The sequence below is a fragment of the Coturnix japonica genome, chromosome 8 (genome assembly GCF_054131305.1).
Source record: "Coturnix japonica strain WE chromosome 8, WE-NBRP24, whole genome shotgun sequence".
Taxonomy (NCBI): Eukaryota; Metazoa; Chordata; class Aves; order Galliformes; family Phasianidae; genus Coturnix; species Coturnix japonica.
Window position 1 is genome coordinate 3,939,604 of NC_140670.1, and position 17,783 is coordinate 3,957,386.

Sequence of the window (17,783 nt, forward strand, 5' to 3'; positions counted from 1 at the left end):
GCCAAAAAAGCACCTCTAGTTTGTCCCAACACCATTCTTAACCAACGCTGCTTTGGGCAGCAGGCACCCTCACCCAGCCAGGCATGGCAGAACACCCACCTGCTCCCTGACTGATGGTCTGTGGGTGCCCTCCTAAGCATTCCTGCATGTGGGTGTTGGGTATCGGCACAAAGCATCCAGGAAGGGTTCTTGCTCTGGTGAGCTGTGTCCTGGGACTGAACTGCACATCTGCAGCCCATCAGCTGGGAAACTACAGGGCTGGAAAACACCCTCAGTTAAGAGTTTACCAGAAAAATTAAATAATTCCAGATTAGGACTTGAATGGCATTGTGGGAAGTCGGATACTAGCCCACTAATTCTCATGCCCACTACTCACACCACTTCCCAGGCAGCTTCTGAGCCCATCTCAGCATCGACTCACCATCAGCACAGTGAGAGCCAGCACAAGAGAGCTTACTTTGGAATTCAGCCTTGTAAGCTATTTACAGCTCCAATTCCCTATAACTCCAAGTGGGAAGAACTGCGTACAACTGTTACTAAAGCCAAATATCTGCTTGTATGCCTTTCTGAAGAAGTTAAGCTCATGCAAATATTTGGCTTCACAGGGGCTGTACTGAATAATTCACAGTGCAAATACAACTTTTTCTCCAATTCTGTGTGTACCAAAAGGCAGAACATTATAATGATCCTTATTTTACTAACACTGCTCGAGCACTTCCTATGTAAGTACATCCACCCATTGACTCCTTGGTAATACCCAACTCCTCTTATATTAGCTGTAAGATCTTCACATTATACAACTGGGGCAAATTGTATGGGTTCTGTTACTCTCCTTTCTCACTGGATCCTTTCAACAACATGAAGACTTTTAACATCAAGCATGTTCACAACTTATTCCTATTCCATAGGTGAAACCATTTTTCTTTACATTCAAGTACATTCCTATGTTTCCCCTCGCCCATTTGCCTCAGTTTTAATTCCAATTTCCTCCCTTCAGGTTCTTTTCTGTGTATTTCCAACACAAGTGACCATTTTCCCAAGACGGCCACAGTCCCTACCACAGCTAAATATTTCCAAGCTGAAGCAGAGCACTGGGAATGGAAAGCTACTCTCCCTTCATATTACCTCAAAAGTGATTGCAACCTAAGAGTGACAGCATCTCATCTAGGTACAGCTGATACCACAGCTAAATGGGAACGATACAACTCAAAAATAAAAGAGTTATTTGCACTCCAATGCGGAAACGCTTCATTTTATTTCAATACTGCGTACCACAAGCCACAGTAACTGGTGTTTTCCTACACTCCCACAATAATAACGATTTTGTTAAATTTTCCTCTATATATGGCAATGGCAGCCAACGTGCATATGGTCTGATTCGCAGCAGGTGACATCTCAAGAGCACTTACCCAATCCCCCTGCCAGCAGAACATACTATAAGCGCACCATATTAACACTTGATGCAGCATGCTGTTAAGTGCCACAGAAAAGAGAGAAGATTGTTAAGTATATGCATGCCTGCTCAGAGAAATGTCAACTATGCTACTCAAAACAGGAAAAAAAAGCTTTGACAGAGTAACCGAGAAAGGACCCGAGAGGGAGTTCTGTTTCTTGCTTCCACTCTTAGTGGCCATCACTTATTTTTTTATATTTCAGAGAAGTAATCCAGGATCTTGTGGGTGAGTAAGCAGGATAGCACAGTTAGTCCTTTCAAACCCAGGTTTTCAATGCAGACACACTGTGGGCACTGAAAGAGGGGGAAAACATCCTAAAGATCCTTACCTCCCTATGAGGCAAAAGGGCAAATCTAACGTTTTCCCCACTATAAAACTAAGGAAGGTCTTGGGTAGCATAATAGTGCAAAGAACCACAGAATCACCAAGGCTGGAAAAGACCCGCCTCTTGCAGCAAACTGGGAATTTCCTCAACAGCGACAGGCTCAAAGTACTCACTTCCCTGACGGCCATGGAAATACCCCCAACTTCACAATCTGAGTCTCTTTCGTTGAGGAAAAATTACATTTTCTCTTTAGAATTCATATGCTCCAACTTCTCTCTACTGAATATCAATATAAATTGTGTAAAATAAATACATCAAACTTCTCAAAGTGAAGCCTATTTACCTGTAGATAGCCAAAATGACTGCTTCTCCTTGCCTGTTACCATCACGTGCCAAAAGCAGAATCAGAAGTAATTGCACCTTTTTATTAGATTCATTAAAACAGTTCAAAAGACATTTCTGAATTAAGATACACACTCTCATGTGCACACTGAACAGAAATTATCTTCAGTTACCTGAACGTCAAATTGTAGTTCGTGTTGCTGTACAATGCTGGGCCCAAAGCTTCTAACAAGCTTTTGAAGCTGGGACAGCTTACAAGTGTTGGGACTGATTGAGACAAAGCAGTTTTTCTAGGGTTGCACTCCATCTCATAAGCCATGTAAAAGCAAATAAAGTTCAGAAGGATAAGAGGCTTTGCTTTTCTGCTATAGCTTCCTCTAGAAACATGAATTTTCCACTTAACACCACAAAAGAAATTCACTTGTTAATGACCAATTATCCTGACAAACAAACACACACAGAAGTGTCTAATGAACAAAGAACTGAGGTCTCTTCTCTAGGTATGTGCAGTAAATACCAAATTTCATCTTCATATGTACCTTGTTTACTGGGTCACTCCATGTTTTACCAGTACCATGCTCTGCTACACACTCAGCAAGCATTTAAACCAGCAAGTTACTTAATCCATAAACCAAGTACTCCAACAAGTTTTGAGACATTAAACAGCTTCATAAATTCAACACCGCTACTGCTTACACCTCTCCTGTGTATCATTGTGCATCACCACAATGACGAGACATCACAGACAGCTGAACTACATCCAGCTACCAAAGTCACAAGCAAGCCTTCTGCCATTTTAGCCACATAGACACACAGCCTGTATTTTCAGCCTTGTCCAGTACTACTCTTGCCTGCGTTGGCTTGTCCTGCCCTTCCATTTGCTTCTGCTCCCATCTAACTAACATCTAATAGGTAGTTATTTCCAGGAGATCAAACAGTTCATCCAAGATGGTGTATTAAGTATTCACTGTAGCAACTAACCGAGTCTTGTAGTAAAAATATACTTAAAAACACAACCAAAACCGAATAAAAGCCACAAAGTACTGTTTTTACAGCTTCTGTTTCAACATCACAAAATTAATGCATCATTTAGAGTCGTAGTTAAAAGCAGCAATAGAGCATTCTCAAATAAAAAATAAAACACATCAGTTACAGTAAAGAAAACAGTTGGAATAATTTCCTGTAAAGTTTTATAACAAAAAACAACAAACAGGAACATTGAGAGCTTAAAGACTTCCAGACAACAACAACCCACGCAGGTCATCCAAGCAGCACTACTTCAGCGCTGACTGCTGATATGTGCATATGTTCATCCCAGCTGTGGGATGAACGGGCCAAAGGAATGGATGGAGGCACTGAGATGCTACAATACTCTGGAGGTGGATGTTCCTTACATGCCAACGGGGCAGGATTTGGTCTCCTATCCCTGTCCTACTCACACCCAGCATCCCGCCTGCTATTTACGTTGTTACTACACTGACATTTCTGCAAACTTCATAAAACTTGGGAGGTGAGAAGGCTTAAAGTTGAGCTGGAGAAGCTGAAGGGAGCCTGCAGGAAGGCAGCAGAACTCTGATGCTCACTGACACCCACACATTATATGCCTGAGTCAAAACATACCTACTGGGAAACGATCGCACTTTCAGTAGCGAGATAAGCGAACAGAATAAGCTTCAGAAAGAAAGGATTAAGCTATCTCTTCCACCTGAAGTAAAATAATTTGATCCTAAGTTCAGCACTGCTGGCCCTGATATAAATATATATATATATATATTGCTGGCATTGACCCTCACAGATAGCTAGTGCCGGCCTGCACTGAGTGAAACGCATGCACAAGCTCATGATGGGCAGGCAATGGCTTGCTCTGTTCAAGGAAAAGAAAGTCATGCCTGTCCATTTCAGAAGGAGCTCTGACCACAACACCTGAAGAACATTTGTCCACCTAGAAACCCGGCATAGGTAAGCCAGAAAAGCTTCCAGGATGATGGTTAGCACCTCCAAACAGCCCATGGCTTGGAAATGGTCCCACACAATGCACTCTGCTAGGTGCTGCTCAAATCACACAATAAGGCATGACATCCCTAGAGAATAGGGAAAGGCCCACAGTTCTGGCACATTCAGGAGAGGCAGGGTTCTAGATGTGGCCCCGAGAGTGTCAAGCAAGAGGAGAGGCGTTCACACAGCGTGCACCAGAACCTGTATGGGAATTATGGCTGAGTAGCACCAAATGATGTGATGCACCACTGCTATTTTCATGTTTTTTCTTGCACAGAAACAGAATGCACAACTGTAGAAAACAAAACTTTACTCAGACACCATTAATGACAAATACAGTAGAAAACTAAGAAATAACCAACCAGATGAGCCAGACCACAAGCTTACTTCTGTACCAGTGTCAGCTGATGGAGATGTAGGTGCCAGTGCTGCAGTCAGAAGAACAGCATGGAGCAAAGAAACGCCAGCTGTGAGAGCTCCCCGGCTCCATGCTGTTCAGCTGGAGCTTATAACAACCCCAGAGGACTGTGAGCAGCTCTATGAGGATTTAAACGCATTTGGTACCTGAGCAATAGCTTGGGAAACGAATTTCAATTGGGATAAAAATGCACATTGGGACAAATAATATATTCATGTATGCAAATAGGGATTCTGAATTTATCAGCTTTTTAGACATTATCCCCTCAGAGGAAGCAATATAAATAGCTGCTGTAGTGTAATGGGTACTGAGCTAGAGTAAACAAAATGCTTGGGAGCATTAGGAGGGATAGAAATATGACCTAAATTATAATGGCATTATAAAGGACAATAGAAAACCCCCAGAACATTAAGCACCAATTTCCCTACCATCAATTCACAAGGAGACTCCAGAGAAGGAAACGCTCCCAGGAAGGACAGCTGAAATGCCTTTGAGGCACCCTGGGACTTAAACCTTCCCTCCTCAGAGGGAACAAAATCTGCTCACATAGACAAAAAAAAAAAAAACCAAAAAATAAAACAACACCAAAAAACCCCAACATAACAATCCTCACCTCAGAGAACACAAGCCCAAGGATTACTTATAGTGAAAAAGAGACCTTAGAGAGATGGACTGAGATCCTGGTTACCAAAATCACTGCAATGATGTATTTCTCGCTTGATTAATGAGGCATTTCTGTACAACAGGAACACACGCAGGAATAACAAACAGGAACAAGCACAAAGAAAGCCACAAAAACATTTGGGTTGGTTCACAAAGTCACCAGTACAGGGAGGGCAGCTCCCAGCTAAGTTAGCTTCCCAAACAATACTGTTTTGAAGGCATCACCTTAAGGCAGTGGTATTCTGTGCTGCAGGGCTTTTGCAAACCGCCTGCAGGAGCTGTAAGAGAAGAGGTGTACAGTGCTGTACCACTCACCTCAGGCCATGGGTCAAAAGTGCTATTGGATTTCTTTTGAATATGCAATAACAAAACAACATTCAATGAACACTATAGATTAATAGCTTAATTCAACTGCAAATAGTTTTGGGTTTGTTTGTTTTTTTCCTACTGTGCATTTCCTCCCAATTCTCAACACTTGCTCCAAGCTAAAAGAAAATACAACTAGAAAGTTGGTTAGAAAGAATAAGAAATCTCCTTTACCTTAGTTCTTTTGTATTACAGACATCATTTGGGCCCTCAGCACACAAGAGAGAAGAGACAAATAGCCATATCTGAGCAGAAGGACAGGCACTTTCTCCCTCATGTTTTAATAGATACGTTCTATAAACTTCAATTTTAGTCTACAAAACAAGCACTCAAAATTGTGTTACCTAATTGCTTCTGAATTCAAGGAAAAAATAAACATCAATTTTATTTATTTATTTTAACAGTTACTGTAGCACAACACAGCAAAGCTGAAGGAAGAATGGGTTTCCAGACCACAAATGACGAGGTCAAGTCAAATAAATAGAATAAAACAAAGACTAAAAAGAAGAGTAATTAAAAAATATGCTTTCACTTGTTTGGTTTTCAACAAGCACAGGACACGCAATAAGCAACAAGACTATTTCAGCCTGAAATGCATGATTTAATGTCGTCTCCAATTTGGAAACTGTCTGCTTTGCAGTTCACATTACGAAGAAACCCAGTACCTCATGATGCTGAAACAAGGGCTTGTCACGTTCCTGCAGGTGTTTACCTCTACTTGAAGCACAACTCCACTATCTCGGGGAGAATGAAATACTGCAGGGACAGAAGGTCTGAGGCAGTGGCATAGTAGGAGGCTCCAACACCTCAATGATCACAAGGCCATTTTCTCCCACAAGAGGTATTTGAGTAGAAAGATACTTCTCTGCTTGTTCTCTAGAGTAGTTTTATTTTATTTTTGCTTCCTTACAGTTGGCTTCCCACATTCTTGCTTGACTTCAGAGGGCCTGAGCACCACCATCTGCCTCCAAGCAAGGCGCACCCAGAAGGCAGGACCATCCCTGTTGCAAATGATCCTCTCACATCCAGGGCTGAGTCTGACCACCTCTACCACAGCTGAAAGCATATTTATTGCAATAGCAGTGCTTCTAAACTCACAATTGTTCACCTTTCACCCCCCACATCATTTGATAACAAACTATATCAGCAGTTACTGGGGTGCAACACAACATAGCTCTTCTCAACACTCAAATATTAAGGACAGATATCACAGTAATCTCAAAGGCCTTTCTCAGCTAGCAGACAGCTACACACATTAACCACAGCAACAGCTCCCCAGGACCCAGGGTGTCATCCTCTACAACTGAGATTTTTGCTTTAATGCCAGTGCTCATTTCATTAGAAGCACAGCGTTTGGGCCTGAAAACACAGATATATTACTGCAATGACAACAGCTCTTCCCTGAAGCTAGAACAACTACAGTGGGAGGTATTTCTCCTTAAGATAGAAAATAGGAAGCATCTGTTTCATGACAAAGTATCATTAGAACAGTAAGGAGTTTTGTTTTATAAGCCGTGAAATGCAAGGCAAATCCCATACAGACAAAATACCGCCAAATCAAAGATGCCCCATGATATGAACACTGCTGTACAGCTTTGCCCCATTCCTGAAGATTAAATTATCAGTGCTCTCTCAGAAACTGCACCTCACAAACATTAGTTGGTTTTGAACTTGCTGAGATAACAGATTTTTAAAGAAGCAGCTTCAATGTTTTAACAGAACTGATGTTAAATCACTACGCTGCTACATAAACAAGGCTCCGCTTTCTGCTTCTCATCCTCAAAAACAGAGAGAGGGGAAAAAAAAAATAATGGACAGAGAATGAGCTTTGGATGTAACACAAATAAAAGGTTATGAACATCCAACACACCTCCTCGCAGGCCTCATGTGAGGGGAATGAACCCACCCAGATCAGCAGGCAGTACCTACGCAGCAATACTCACTGCTAAGTGGGCTTATCCTAGAATAACCTGCACACCCTTATACATACAGCCCACTTAGGTGTCTACCAATCACTTCAGTGCTGTCCATCTCCATTCCAAATCTACAGGGAGTCTTTTAGGACGTCATCACACAAAGCTTTCTATAAACCTGAAGATTTCAAGTGTTTTCTAACTCTTGTGGAATTTCTCCCCAGGTTTTGTGCTTTTGTTTTTTAAAGCACACACCATTGAACCAAGATCACTTCAGTTTTGGTTCATTCTTAGAAAAACACGTGGAGTAAAACCTTGAAAAGTCCTATTTTCAGTATCATTTAATGGGCCATCAGAAATACTATGTGTATCTGAAAGCCCATCTGACATATAGATGGCAAAATCTGGTTCTTAAGATGTCTCACCAGGAGAACTCTGGGGGACTGGACAGTTACACAGTGTTTATTGGTTTCCCGTAACATTGGCCTCTTCTGGGACCTTGTAGAAATGAAATCCTATTTGTGCTGAAGGACACGCACCACAAACAATTGGATTTCATTTCTATAAGATGTCCTCAGAGACCAATGTTAGAACATTTTAATGCTTTTGTGGTGTGCGGCCTACCCACAGGGAAAAGCCTTCCGCAAGTTGGACAGCAAAGCAAACTCCTACTACATTTTGATATGAAGTGAAATATTATTCACAGCACATCCTAATTTCTTCTGTTAAACACAGGTGATGTTACATTACAGTCACTCCAAATGTTCCTAACACAAACATCTTGATTTGAAAAGCCATTTAGTTTTTACAATGGAAAGATAAAGGAAATTCATCTAACCATCACAGCTGCTCTCTGGAATTGTGCAGTATTTTCTATATAATTATAATAGCTCTTAAATAAAATCTGTGATTAGATTGAACCGATTTAAATAAAGCAAACAAAAAAACCAACAGGAACAAATTCAAACATCTCCATTCAAAAAGTATTCCTCAAAGTCTGCTGAATAACAGACTTGCAAGCCTGGAAAACTGGAAAAAGAATCATAATTTAGATAAAAGGTTTGCAGAATGACTCTGTTCACGAGATTTTACCAGCTTTGATCTAAATTAGAATTTTAATGAGTTACATAATTTTGTATTCATTAGAAACAAGAAGTGACCCGACAGTGAACTACTGTATTTCTTCGTGGCTGCTCCAGACTTTTCTTTTCAACTTGAACCGATAATTATACTAGGAGGGTGGGGAGGAACAGCAGGCAGGACTCCGCGCTTGCAGAAAATGCCTTGTACCTTGGGGGAAATAAATGTACCTTCATTTTTAAAAGGAATCAAGAATTTCAACCACTTAACATTCATACACGGCCTCAGCTAAGATATTACGGCATAATTCCAGAGAAACTTCCATTAAGAAATATGTTTGAGCCTCTCTGCTTCATTTTGTTCCCACCTGATGGTCTCTTTTTCTAGGGATCCTCTGAGCCTAAAGTTTGCACAACGGGGCTGTGAGCAACCTGGTCTAGTGGGAAGTGTCCCTGCCTATAGCAAGGGGTTGGAACTAGACAATCATTCTATGATTCTATCATTCTAACTGTCATTTCCAGCACCCTTTGTGCTTTACCTTTCCAAAGACATTAGAATAATCAACCCAACAGTCCTCTTCTCCCACACGTCTCATCTCCAGCAAGAAGTGATAGCAGCAAACCCCATTTCTTCCCTTCACAATACACATAGACTATTTTGCAAGCATGTCTGAACTGATTTTTACCAAGTGGATCACACTCATACCCCCGCTGTTGACTGAAGGAATGAAAAACCACGTGCTCTCACTCAGAAGTCTTCAGCAACAAGTAGCTGCCCATTCAGTTTTGTACAACCCATAGGTTGGCACAGACCCCAGGGTCTGCTTTCCTCATAGTAAGGCACCCATGTACAGAGAAAGAGCACCCTAAAGCAGCTAAAGCACTGCTAAGACATCAGTGGTAGAAGAGAACAACAGTCAGTGTGGTTCTTTCAGCAGATAAAAGAAGTAACACAAGGGAATGCATGATGCAGCTAGATACTGGAGAACAAAATGCAAACCTATCAAAACTGTTGACTCGATGCCACTTGGTTCTGGTACTTTTTACTAAGTTGACTCCTCTGCAGCGAAACTAAAGCCCAGAATTCCCAACAACTGTAACGTCTAACTACAGGAAGAATATTTACTGGGTGCAGACATAAAACTCAAAGAATTAACACATCTAATATACCAGAAGCAGTTGAAAAGCATGAAAGCTTCCCAAAACTAATTGCTGAGCATATCTCATCTTAACTTCTCATTTGCCACTATAGAAACAATTCCTGTCTCTATCTGTTTCAACTGTAGTAATTAATATTCATCTCTTCCATTGCTTTCTCTCCCCTCAAGCTGAATTCTATAGAAATGGGTCTTTTAAAAAGACTGCTTCTTCCCTCTGGGGATGACTAACACAGAAGGCCTCTGACACCAATCCAATTACCAAATGAAGCAGAGAGCTGCCTCTGTGCTAATAACATGGGTCCAAGTAAGGTCGCTTCATAGTTCAGAAAAATAAAAATTATTTGTAAGGCAAAGGAGATGACTGTCCATTAAGACAAGCTCGGGAAAGTTGGGCTGGTCATCGTATTTAGGAGAGATAAAAAGGAACCAACTACACCGCAACCAAATGATCCACAGACAACACAATTAGGGTATAAGCAGAAAAGGTCTTCTCTCAGTAGTTCAGAACTTTCTGCTTTGAAAGGCATTGTCTGCAGGCTCTGCCACACAACGCATTTAGTTTGTAAAACGTCAAGTTGGAGAGAGGAGACAAAAAACAGAGCTCGAGCTGTCCCTAACATCTGTGTTAAGTACCAAATTAAGTACACCATTAACGAGGAGAACCATAACAAGATGATGAACAAAAGCCACACAGTAAAAAGGTAGGTTTGATGAAAAGCAACTCAAACTGAAGTCATAGGTTCTTCAGAAGTACTACAGGAAAAACTGCGCTTTTGCATCAATTGGTTACTACAAATTTTAATCCAAGAGTTTCCATAACAGAAAATAAGTTTCTAAGTAGAATTGTCAGTTTTAGTTCTGAGAATTGTTTAATACACTGCTTCAATCTATTCTAGTAGCCTTCACGTTCACAGTACATCCATAGCATTTCCACATTAAGACAGCTGAACACCAACTCTGCAATCAGCATCTTAGGCAATGTCACAAAGCAAGGATTTGGATCGAAGCAAACTGTACCTGAAAAGAAGCAAATTGGATACTAAAAAAACCAATCTCCTCAAGAGCAGTCAGGCACTGGAATGGGCTGCCCAGGGAGCTGCTGGAGTCACCATCCCCAGAGATGTTCAAGACCCATGTAGATGTTATACTGATGGACACAGGTTACTGGGAAAATATTGCTGGTAGGTGGGCAGTCAGACTGGGTGATCTTCTCCAACCTTGGTGATTCTATGGGCCTACAGCAAGCTTCTCAAATCCTCAGGAGTCCCTCAGGACCTTCACAACATGAGCAACGGATGTGATGATAAAGATGCACCAGTTCAGCTTTAGTTCCACACTTGGCCACAGGGCAACAGAATAATTCTACTTGTGGACAAGACTGACATGCTGATCACTTCTGAACTGGAGAAGTGGGACAGAACATATCATTAAAAATAAAAAACTAAGTATCTAATTGAGCACGGTATTTTAGTTCTCCGCCTCTTCCTTCGAGTGCAGCAAAACGCACTGTTGAAATCGATTACGTGTCAGTCACAATACAAAAAGACCGTGACACGACTCAGCAGTCTGGGAAATCATTTCAAGAACAAAAGCCTTCAAATGAAGTAAAAATGCACAAGCCAAATTTTGCTACAGAAGAGCATAATAAAGGAAAGACATCTGTCAGATCTGACAGAAACACTGTTCTTATTAAAAAAATTAAGAACTTTCTGCTGTTTTCACAACCTTTTTTGTTTGGAATGTTTTTCTTTATGGAAATTATATAAGGCCTGGCAGAGAGCAAACACTGAGTATATCTTAAGAAACACCTTACAACTCAGTATATGCCTGTACTTAAGCATTTGTCCATGCCATCAAGCAGCCTGGGGAGCAGAACACTAACCCAAGGGCAGTCAAGCCTAACACAGTAAAAGAAGAGGTTGACAATTACCACCACAAGTGAAAGTAGCTGACAGTGCTATCAGTCACAGAACAGGATATGCAACAATACACATTTACTCACATTCACATGAGGATTTTCATACTTAGCTAAGTAAACCTCATCAAAACTGAAAACATCCTCAAAGAATTAGAGTACCTATCCTTTGTTTTCTCTCTGAAGAGGAAAGTGTATCAGTCTATAGAAGACTTGGGTGTCACTAGGTGTGGTTGCTTAATCTCCAAAGGAAAAGAGAGATAAGAGCTATCTACTTGCACTCCTCTTCACCTTTACCTACTGATTACACACCTCCAGAACATTCTCACTGTGCAATTCCCCTTCAGATTAAGACCCAGCCTGCTTTGTTATTCTTCACAGAGTAATTACTTGTATTTCTGAAATCAGACGCCTGTTGAATTTGAACCAAATTCCACAAAATCTTAACAGTAGGGAACAATAGGATGCTAGTTCTAAGTGAGAATGAACAGAACGCTTTCCTGCTTCCTGTCTTCCAGTGGAGAAGCTGTGAAGTTTTCATCTCTGAACATTCAGGAAGACAAGAACCTAACAACACGCCATGGCACTGCTCAAGTACAAGAGAAAAGGGACACCGTGACCATTATATGGATCTACAGTGACACAGTGGAAGGTCAGAACCAGAACTACTCATAACTTCCCTCCTCTGCAGGCAGTATGCTCAGTGTTTGGATACAATTCCCGTCATTAGGAATTGAATGCTCACAGCTTAACTGTATAGCCTTGGCTACACGCTACTGATGCATCGTGTGGTAACCAGGGAAAGCAGCACAAAAAAAACCCTACACCTAGCTAATGCAATTAAAAACATCAGTATTTTTGTCTAGTTAAAGCTTTTCTGTGATTATGCAGATGACCTTAACTGAGGTCAGGAGTCAGTTATTACATCCTTGCCTGTCCTGCTTAAGCACCAGCTCATTTCACCTTCCCATGCCTTTCCCTCACTCATGCTTGCTCATCTCCCTAACACTTTGCCCACAAATGGCTCTGGGCAGTCTGGTCTGGTGGTTGGCAGCCCTGCACATAGCAGGGAGGTTGAAACTGGATGATCACCAGGTCCCTTTCAAACCCAGGCTATTCTATGATTCTATGAGTCATTCTCCATTTACTCTCATCTTCAAGCAACACAGATGTTACTCTACCTAACAGGACAGACACGGATGCTCATCTTCTCCCTGCCCACTGAGAGATGTCATTAAAAGCCACAAAATGCAGAGGAAAGAAAAGTACTAGTGTCTGTTCCTAGTTTCAAACGGGTTTTGAGCTAGGTTTATTTATCAGGCTTACCTATCTATTGCTGGAAGGTAAAGACACGCCAAGCAGTTTGCATAGATAGAAGCAAGATTTCAAAGCCACTTGGCAGGAGAAAAAGATGATTAGGATGTTGCTAAACAGACACCAAGCACGTAACTCAGCAGAGGAGCAGCCACAACAGACGAGCTCCCAAAGGAGAGCAGGAATACCCTCATACCCCACTTATGGGAAGCACATAGAGGGGCTTGCATGCTGATATGAAAAACAACTGGCTTTCATGGATTAAAACCTCCTAAGATGACAGGCAGAAAGCACATGCAAAACGCAAAGTCAGGTGCCTATACAGTTTGCAAAAGCAGCTCCTGATTATAACCTACCAGGTACAGCAACCTGAAGGCAGACAGTTAACATCTTTAAAACCACTCCGATGCAATACCATTAGCACCACCACTATTCTTCAGGTTTGACTTGGAAACAAAAACGCTCACTCTTAAGGAACAACAAAGAGAACCGAAGCAGCTGGGCTCTTTTGCCTCTTTCTCCTTTAAGAATTATTTGCTCTAACAAGAGACAATGAATACAAAAGCCACAGTAAAGGTTAGGTGAGAAAGTAATACTCTAAGGAGGCAAAAATGTGTATTTACATACACTGGTGGGAAAGAAAAAAGATGCTTTTGAAAATCAACATTTAGTGAAGTGGAACAACTGCATTTCATAAAGCAAATCTAAAATACTGCTGCACAAATAAATGGCCCCAAATGGAAATGTGGTCAGAGCTGCTGAAATACCATAGCATAAATAAAACCATCTAATAAAATAGTTAGCTACTGAGAGTATTCCCTGCCTCTGTATACCAATTACTGCTCAATTACTGTCAGGCCACCACACTTTCCTAAGCAGCACCAGAAAGTAATCTATAACCATGGTAAATAAAATGTCTGTTATGTCAATAAGTAGCACCATAACTGTTTGTTAGAAGCATGTCTTTAATTCAATAGATAACAGCCAGGAAAACAATGCAAATGATATTATTAGTCAGTAAATTAATCATCTGATAGAATCGAATAATATTTAATAACAAAGATGATTTAATTCTTACGGATGAGCAAAGCATTGGAAGAAAGATTCTCCTCCTTGATTACAGCTGTGGAAAGGCAAAGTATTACTGCATTAGTAGCTGCTTCATTACCTATTTGCTGCTGGCCAGATAAAAAGCCAACTGAGAGAGACAGGCATCTGCATGCTTGAAGAACACAGGCATTACAAGTATTTGGGGAAGCACATAAATGCAGACGAACTCCCACACAGAAGAAGCACTTGCACAATCCAGTGGTTTCCATAGGGCTGAACCCCCCTCCCTGACAGCCTGAAGTCCCCTGCATAAATCAGGCTGCTGACATATTTCAGTCTCACAATCGTTTCACAGGATGAAAGTCTTTTACTCCCCAGGAATAAGGAAAGTTAGCAAAACTTAAGGGATTCCAGTGTTTCCATGAACAGACTCACTTTTGGAAACACTCACTACTTGGACAACTTGAAGAGCTTATTAAATTGATTCCCAAATGCTTTTCAGAACCTATTTTGTTGGGTTCTGCTACTCTTGCACCCCAAAGCAGAATATACTCCATTTCCTTCCCGAAGAGAAAAAAGAAATCTGAAACATGCTGAAAGCTGAATCGATCTTAATCCATTTCTACTTAGAGAGCAAGATGCTTACTGCAAAGCCCCAGGCTTCAAGGACAGGTTAGCATTTTAGCAAAAATGCCTTGGTTCTATTCCACAGAGTGTTTTAAGCATGCAAGATACATGTGGCACCCACAAAGCACGAAACATGAGAAGCAAATTTCAGTGTAGAGATGAGTTATCTTCAAAGAAGGGATTCTGGAACGAGTCTCAAGGGACAGGGCCCTACCGACCGAACCACTGCAAACCAGTCCAATGCCCCATAAATCCCCCCTGCAAAGTGACTTGACACAAACCACTTGCTTTGCTAGTTCTCAACAAAGACAGAAGAAGACCCCAAGAGAGTAATAGGAAAATGTAGCTGTCAGCAAAACGCGTTTATTGCAGCTTTGGACACCGGCAAAGTTGGTTTTCAACACGAACGACACCCCAGGACAATGTGCATAAAATAGAAACCATCAACGCTCATTTTCAAATCCACTCTCACCCGATGGTCTGCTCTGTATGATTTGAAACTTCAAAATTAGGACTTAAAACCTCACAGCATTACAGCCCAGAAGAACTTGGAGCAAGACCTCGGATCCAGACAGTAAGACAATGAAATACTAAACCAATTGGGAATGCTGGCTCTACAGCATCAAGTACAAGCATTTCTGAGAACATTTTTCCCCATATAATTCTATTGGTTTAGCCGGAGCTCCTTCAAATTCCTCATCTGCAGTGCTTCTTTCTTCAACAAGAGGATTTTTAAAATAATGTTTGCGCTACCGTGGAAGACAGGCTATTTATTATAACCAGTGTGTCTTGTAATTCTAATCGACCAGCACCTCAACTTCACTATTTAATTCTCATTGTTCATGTACAATTCTGCTCAGCTGAAAGAGCTCACGTCTTGCAATTTGAGCTGATCATACAGGAAGGCAATGAAGTAACAAAAGTAGAAGGTGTTATAGGCAATTTAGCTTTTAATTAATCTAAACTGGGAACTAAAATTATGATACGCAATTTAGTTTTATGTTTTAATCAGACTCAACACAGCATTTTAATCTCCACAAGCACTCACGCACACTAGGAGGGGTGCAACGAAGGGCTCGTCTGAGGTCTCTGCATTATTTTGCGACAGCTCCTGAATTTTAATAAACCCAAAACAACACAGTTGTCCAGGCTGAGCAACGCACTCATGAAAATTGATGGAAAGTCCCCAAACTTCACCTCAAAACAGAAATCCCATCTTCTCACAAGTCATGTGAAAACACTAAAAAGCCCGTCATAGTCAGCCAAAAGGAACAAGGAAAGGTTAAAAAATACATACTAAGACATCTAAACTGCCTGGAAAACTATTTTCAGTGCTAAGGCTCATGGCTGGTGCTCCTTCTGGAGAGCAACCCACAGTGAACTCTTCTGCCACAGGCTGGTGTGTAATTTAAACACAGTAAGCAACCAAACACAGACATAGAGGGTAAAAAACAGTTAGAATTGGAAGCTGTAATACTCTGGCCTTGCTTCCAGGCTGCATTTCATTGAATCATGGAACCACCAAGGCTGGAAAAGACATCCAACATTTTCTAGTCCAACTGTTCACCCACCACTAATATTAAACCTCTTAATCATGTTCCTTAGTACAGTGTCCAAACTCTGGAACATCTCCAGAGACGATGACTCCAACACCTCCCTGGGCAGCCCACTGCAGTGCCTGACCACTCTTTTGGAGAAGATTCACCCAAGTAACATACAAGACATCTGCTGCTGGTATGTACTTCTTAATGATTACATTTGGTCCACACTCATCACTGAACAGTCGTCATCAACACAATGAGAGTGGGAAGACAGGTTAATGGTGAAAACACTGGTGAACAGAGTCTATACTGAGAACTGTTAGATAACAAAAGCTGATCAGATTGCATCCCTGCTCACCTCCTGCATACCACAAGAACTGTCTTTTTTCTCTCATTATAGTGCATATTTCCATCCTTGGAGATATTTGATTCATGGGAACAAGTACAGATCTCCATCCTTGGAGAAATTTAGATGCAGAATCAGAAGTAAAAAAACTTCCCATGTAGTTTTACACACTGTTTAACACCTGCAAAAACAGAACAAGAAATGAAAGACTAAGCATTTGGAATTCAGCTTGTGTCCACTATATGCAATAAGTGTTGAGATTCATACCAAAAAAAAAAAAGTTTCAAGTTCGTAAACCAATATGATTAAAAACACTTCAGGGTCAGGCAGTGTAGGTTCACAATTGATGGATGCAAACCTACACAAACCTGTAGCATATTACAGCCCACAACGTACAAAAGCTACGCTACCAGAAAAAAAAATCATCACTGTAAGTTAAGATCATAGTGGCTGTTAACACTCATCTGCTTTCAGGGGGATAGACTCAGAGACACCTTTTCAGTCATCAAATCCAAAAGCACACAGTTATACGTACGTTCAAAGCACGTGTCAACTCAGTTCTGCCCTCAGGCTTTGGGCAGGATGCCCAAGCAGTCAGTGGTGGCAGACATTTTGGGACCAGAGTAAATAAAACTGTCAGAACAAGAAAAATGAATAGCCTGAGTGTGTGTGGGGGGGGGAAATAAAAATTAATTGAACTTGATCTGTACATCAATTTGGCCCCCGGGGCAAACTGAAATTACTTGGCTCTTAACTATCCTGGAAACATCCAAATCACTGTCCAGTGTGATTCGTGTTCCAGGCTGAATCATCTGGACCAATTAAGAAAATTTAACTCACTATCGGTGCTTAAGAATGATCTCTGTAGCTCATGTGATAGAGTGATGTTGCTTTGAAGCTCCCAAAACACAATGAAAGAGGGAAGGAGAAAGGTCTGGTCAGGTTGCTCACAGCTACGTGCCTCTTTTCTCCTCTGGCAACTAACACAGAGATGAAGGACGTGACTGTGCTCTCATACCACAGGCAGCATAGGTACTGTGGATTTGCAACTGTACATTCACTTCATTCAGCTAAGTGGGAAGACACAAAAAAAACAGTTTTCCTGGGTCCTGCAATCTATTTGAGTTTATGAGGGAAAATATAACAGAGTAAACAATCAGTAAACAATCTAGTGACCTGAACCACACTGAGTAATACTCAACGTGATACAGAAACATTCTTCTACAGCCTGAAATGGCTAGAAATGTTAAAGGTGACTTTTACACTCAAGTAGCA

At 41.2% G+C, this 17,783-nt stretch overlaps 1 protein-coding gene across 25 annotated transcripts in view; it reads right to left on the minus strand.

Annotated features, from left to right (window-relative positions):
- The window catches only part of PCDH15 (protocadherin related 15), a 528,749-nt gene that overhangs the window by 254,231 nt on the left and 256,735 nt on the right, over positions 1–17,783 (minus strand). The window lies entirely within an intron of this gene.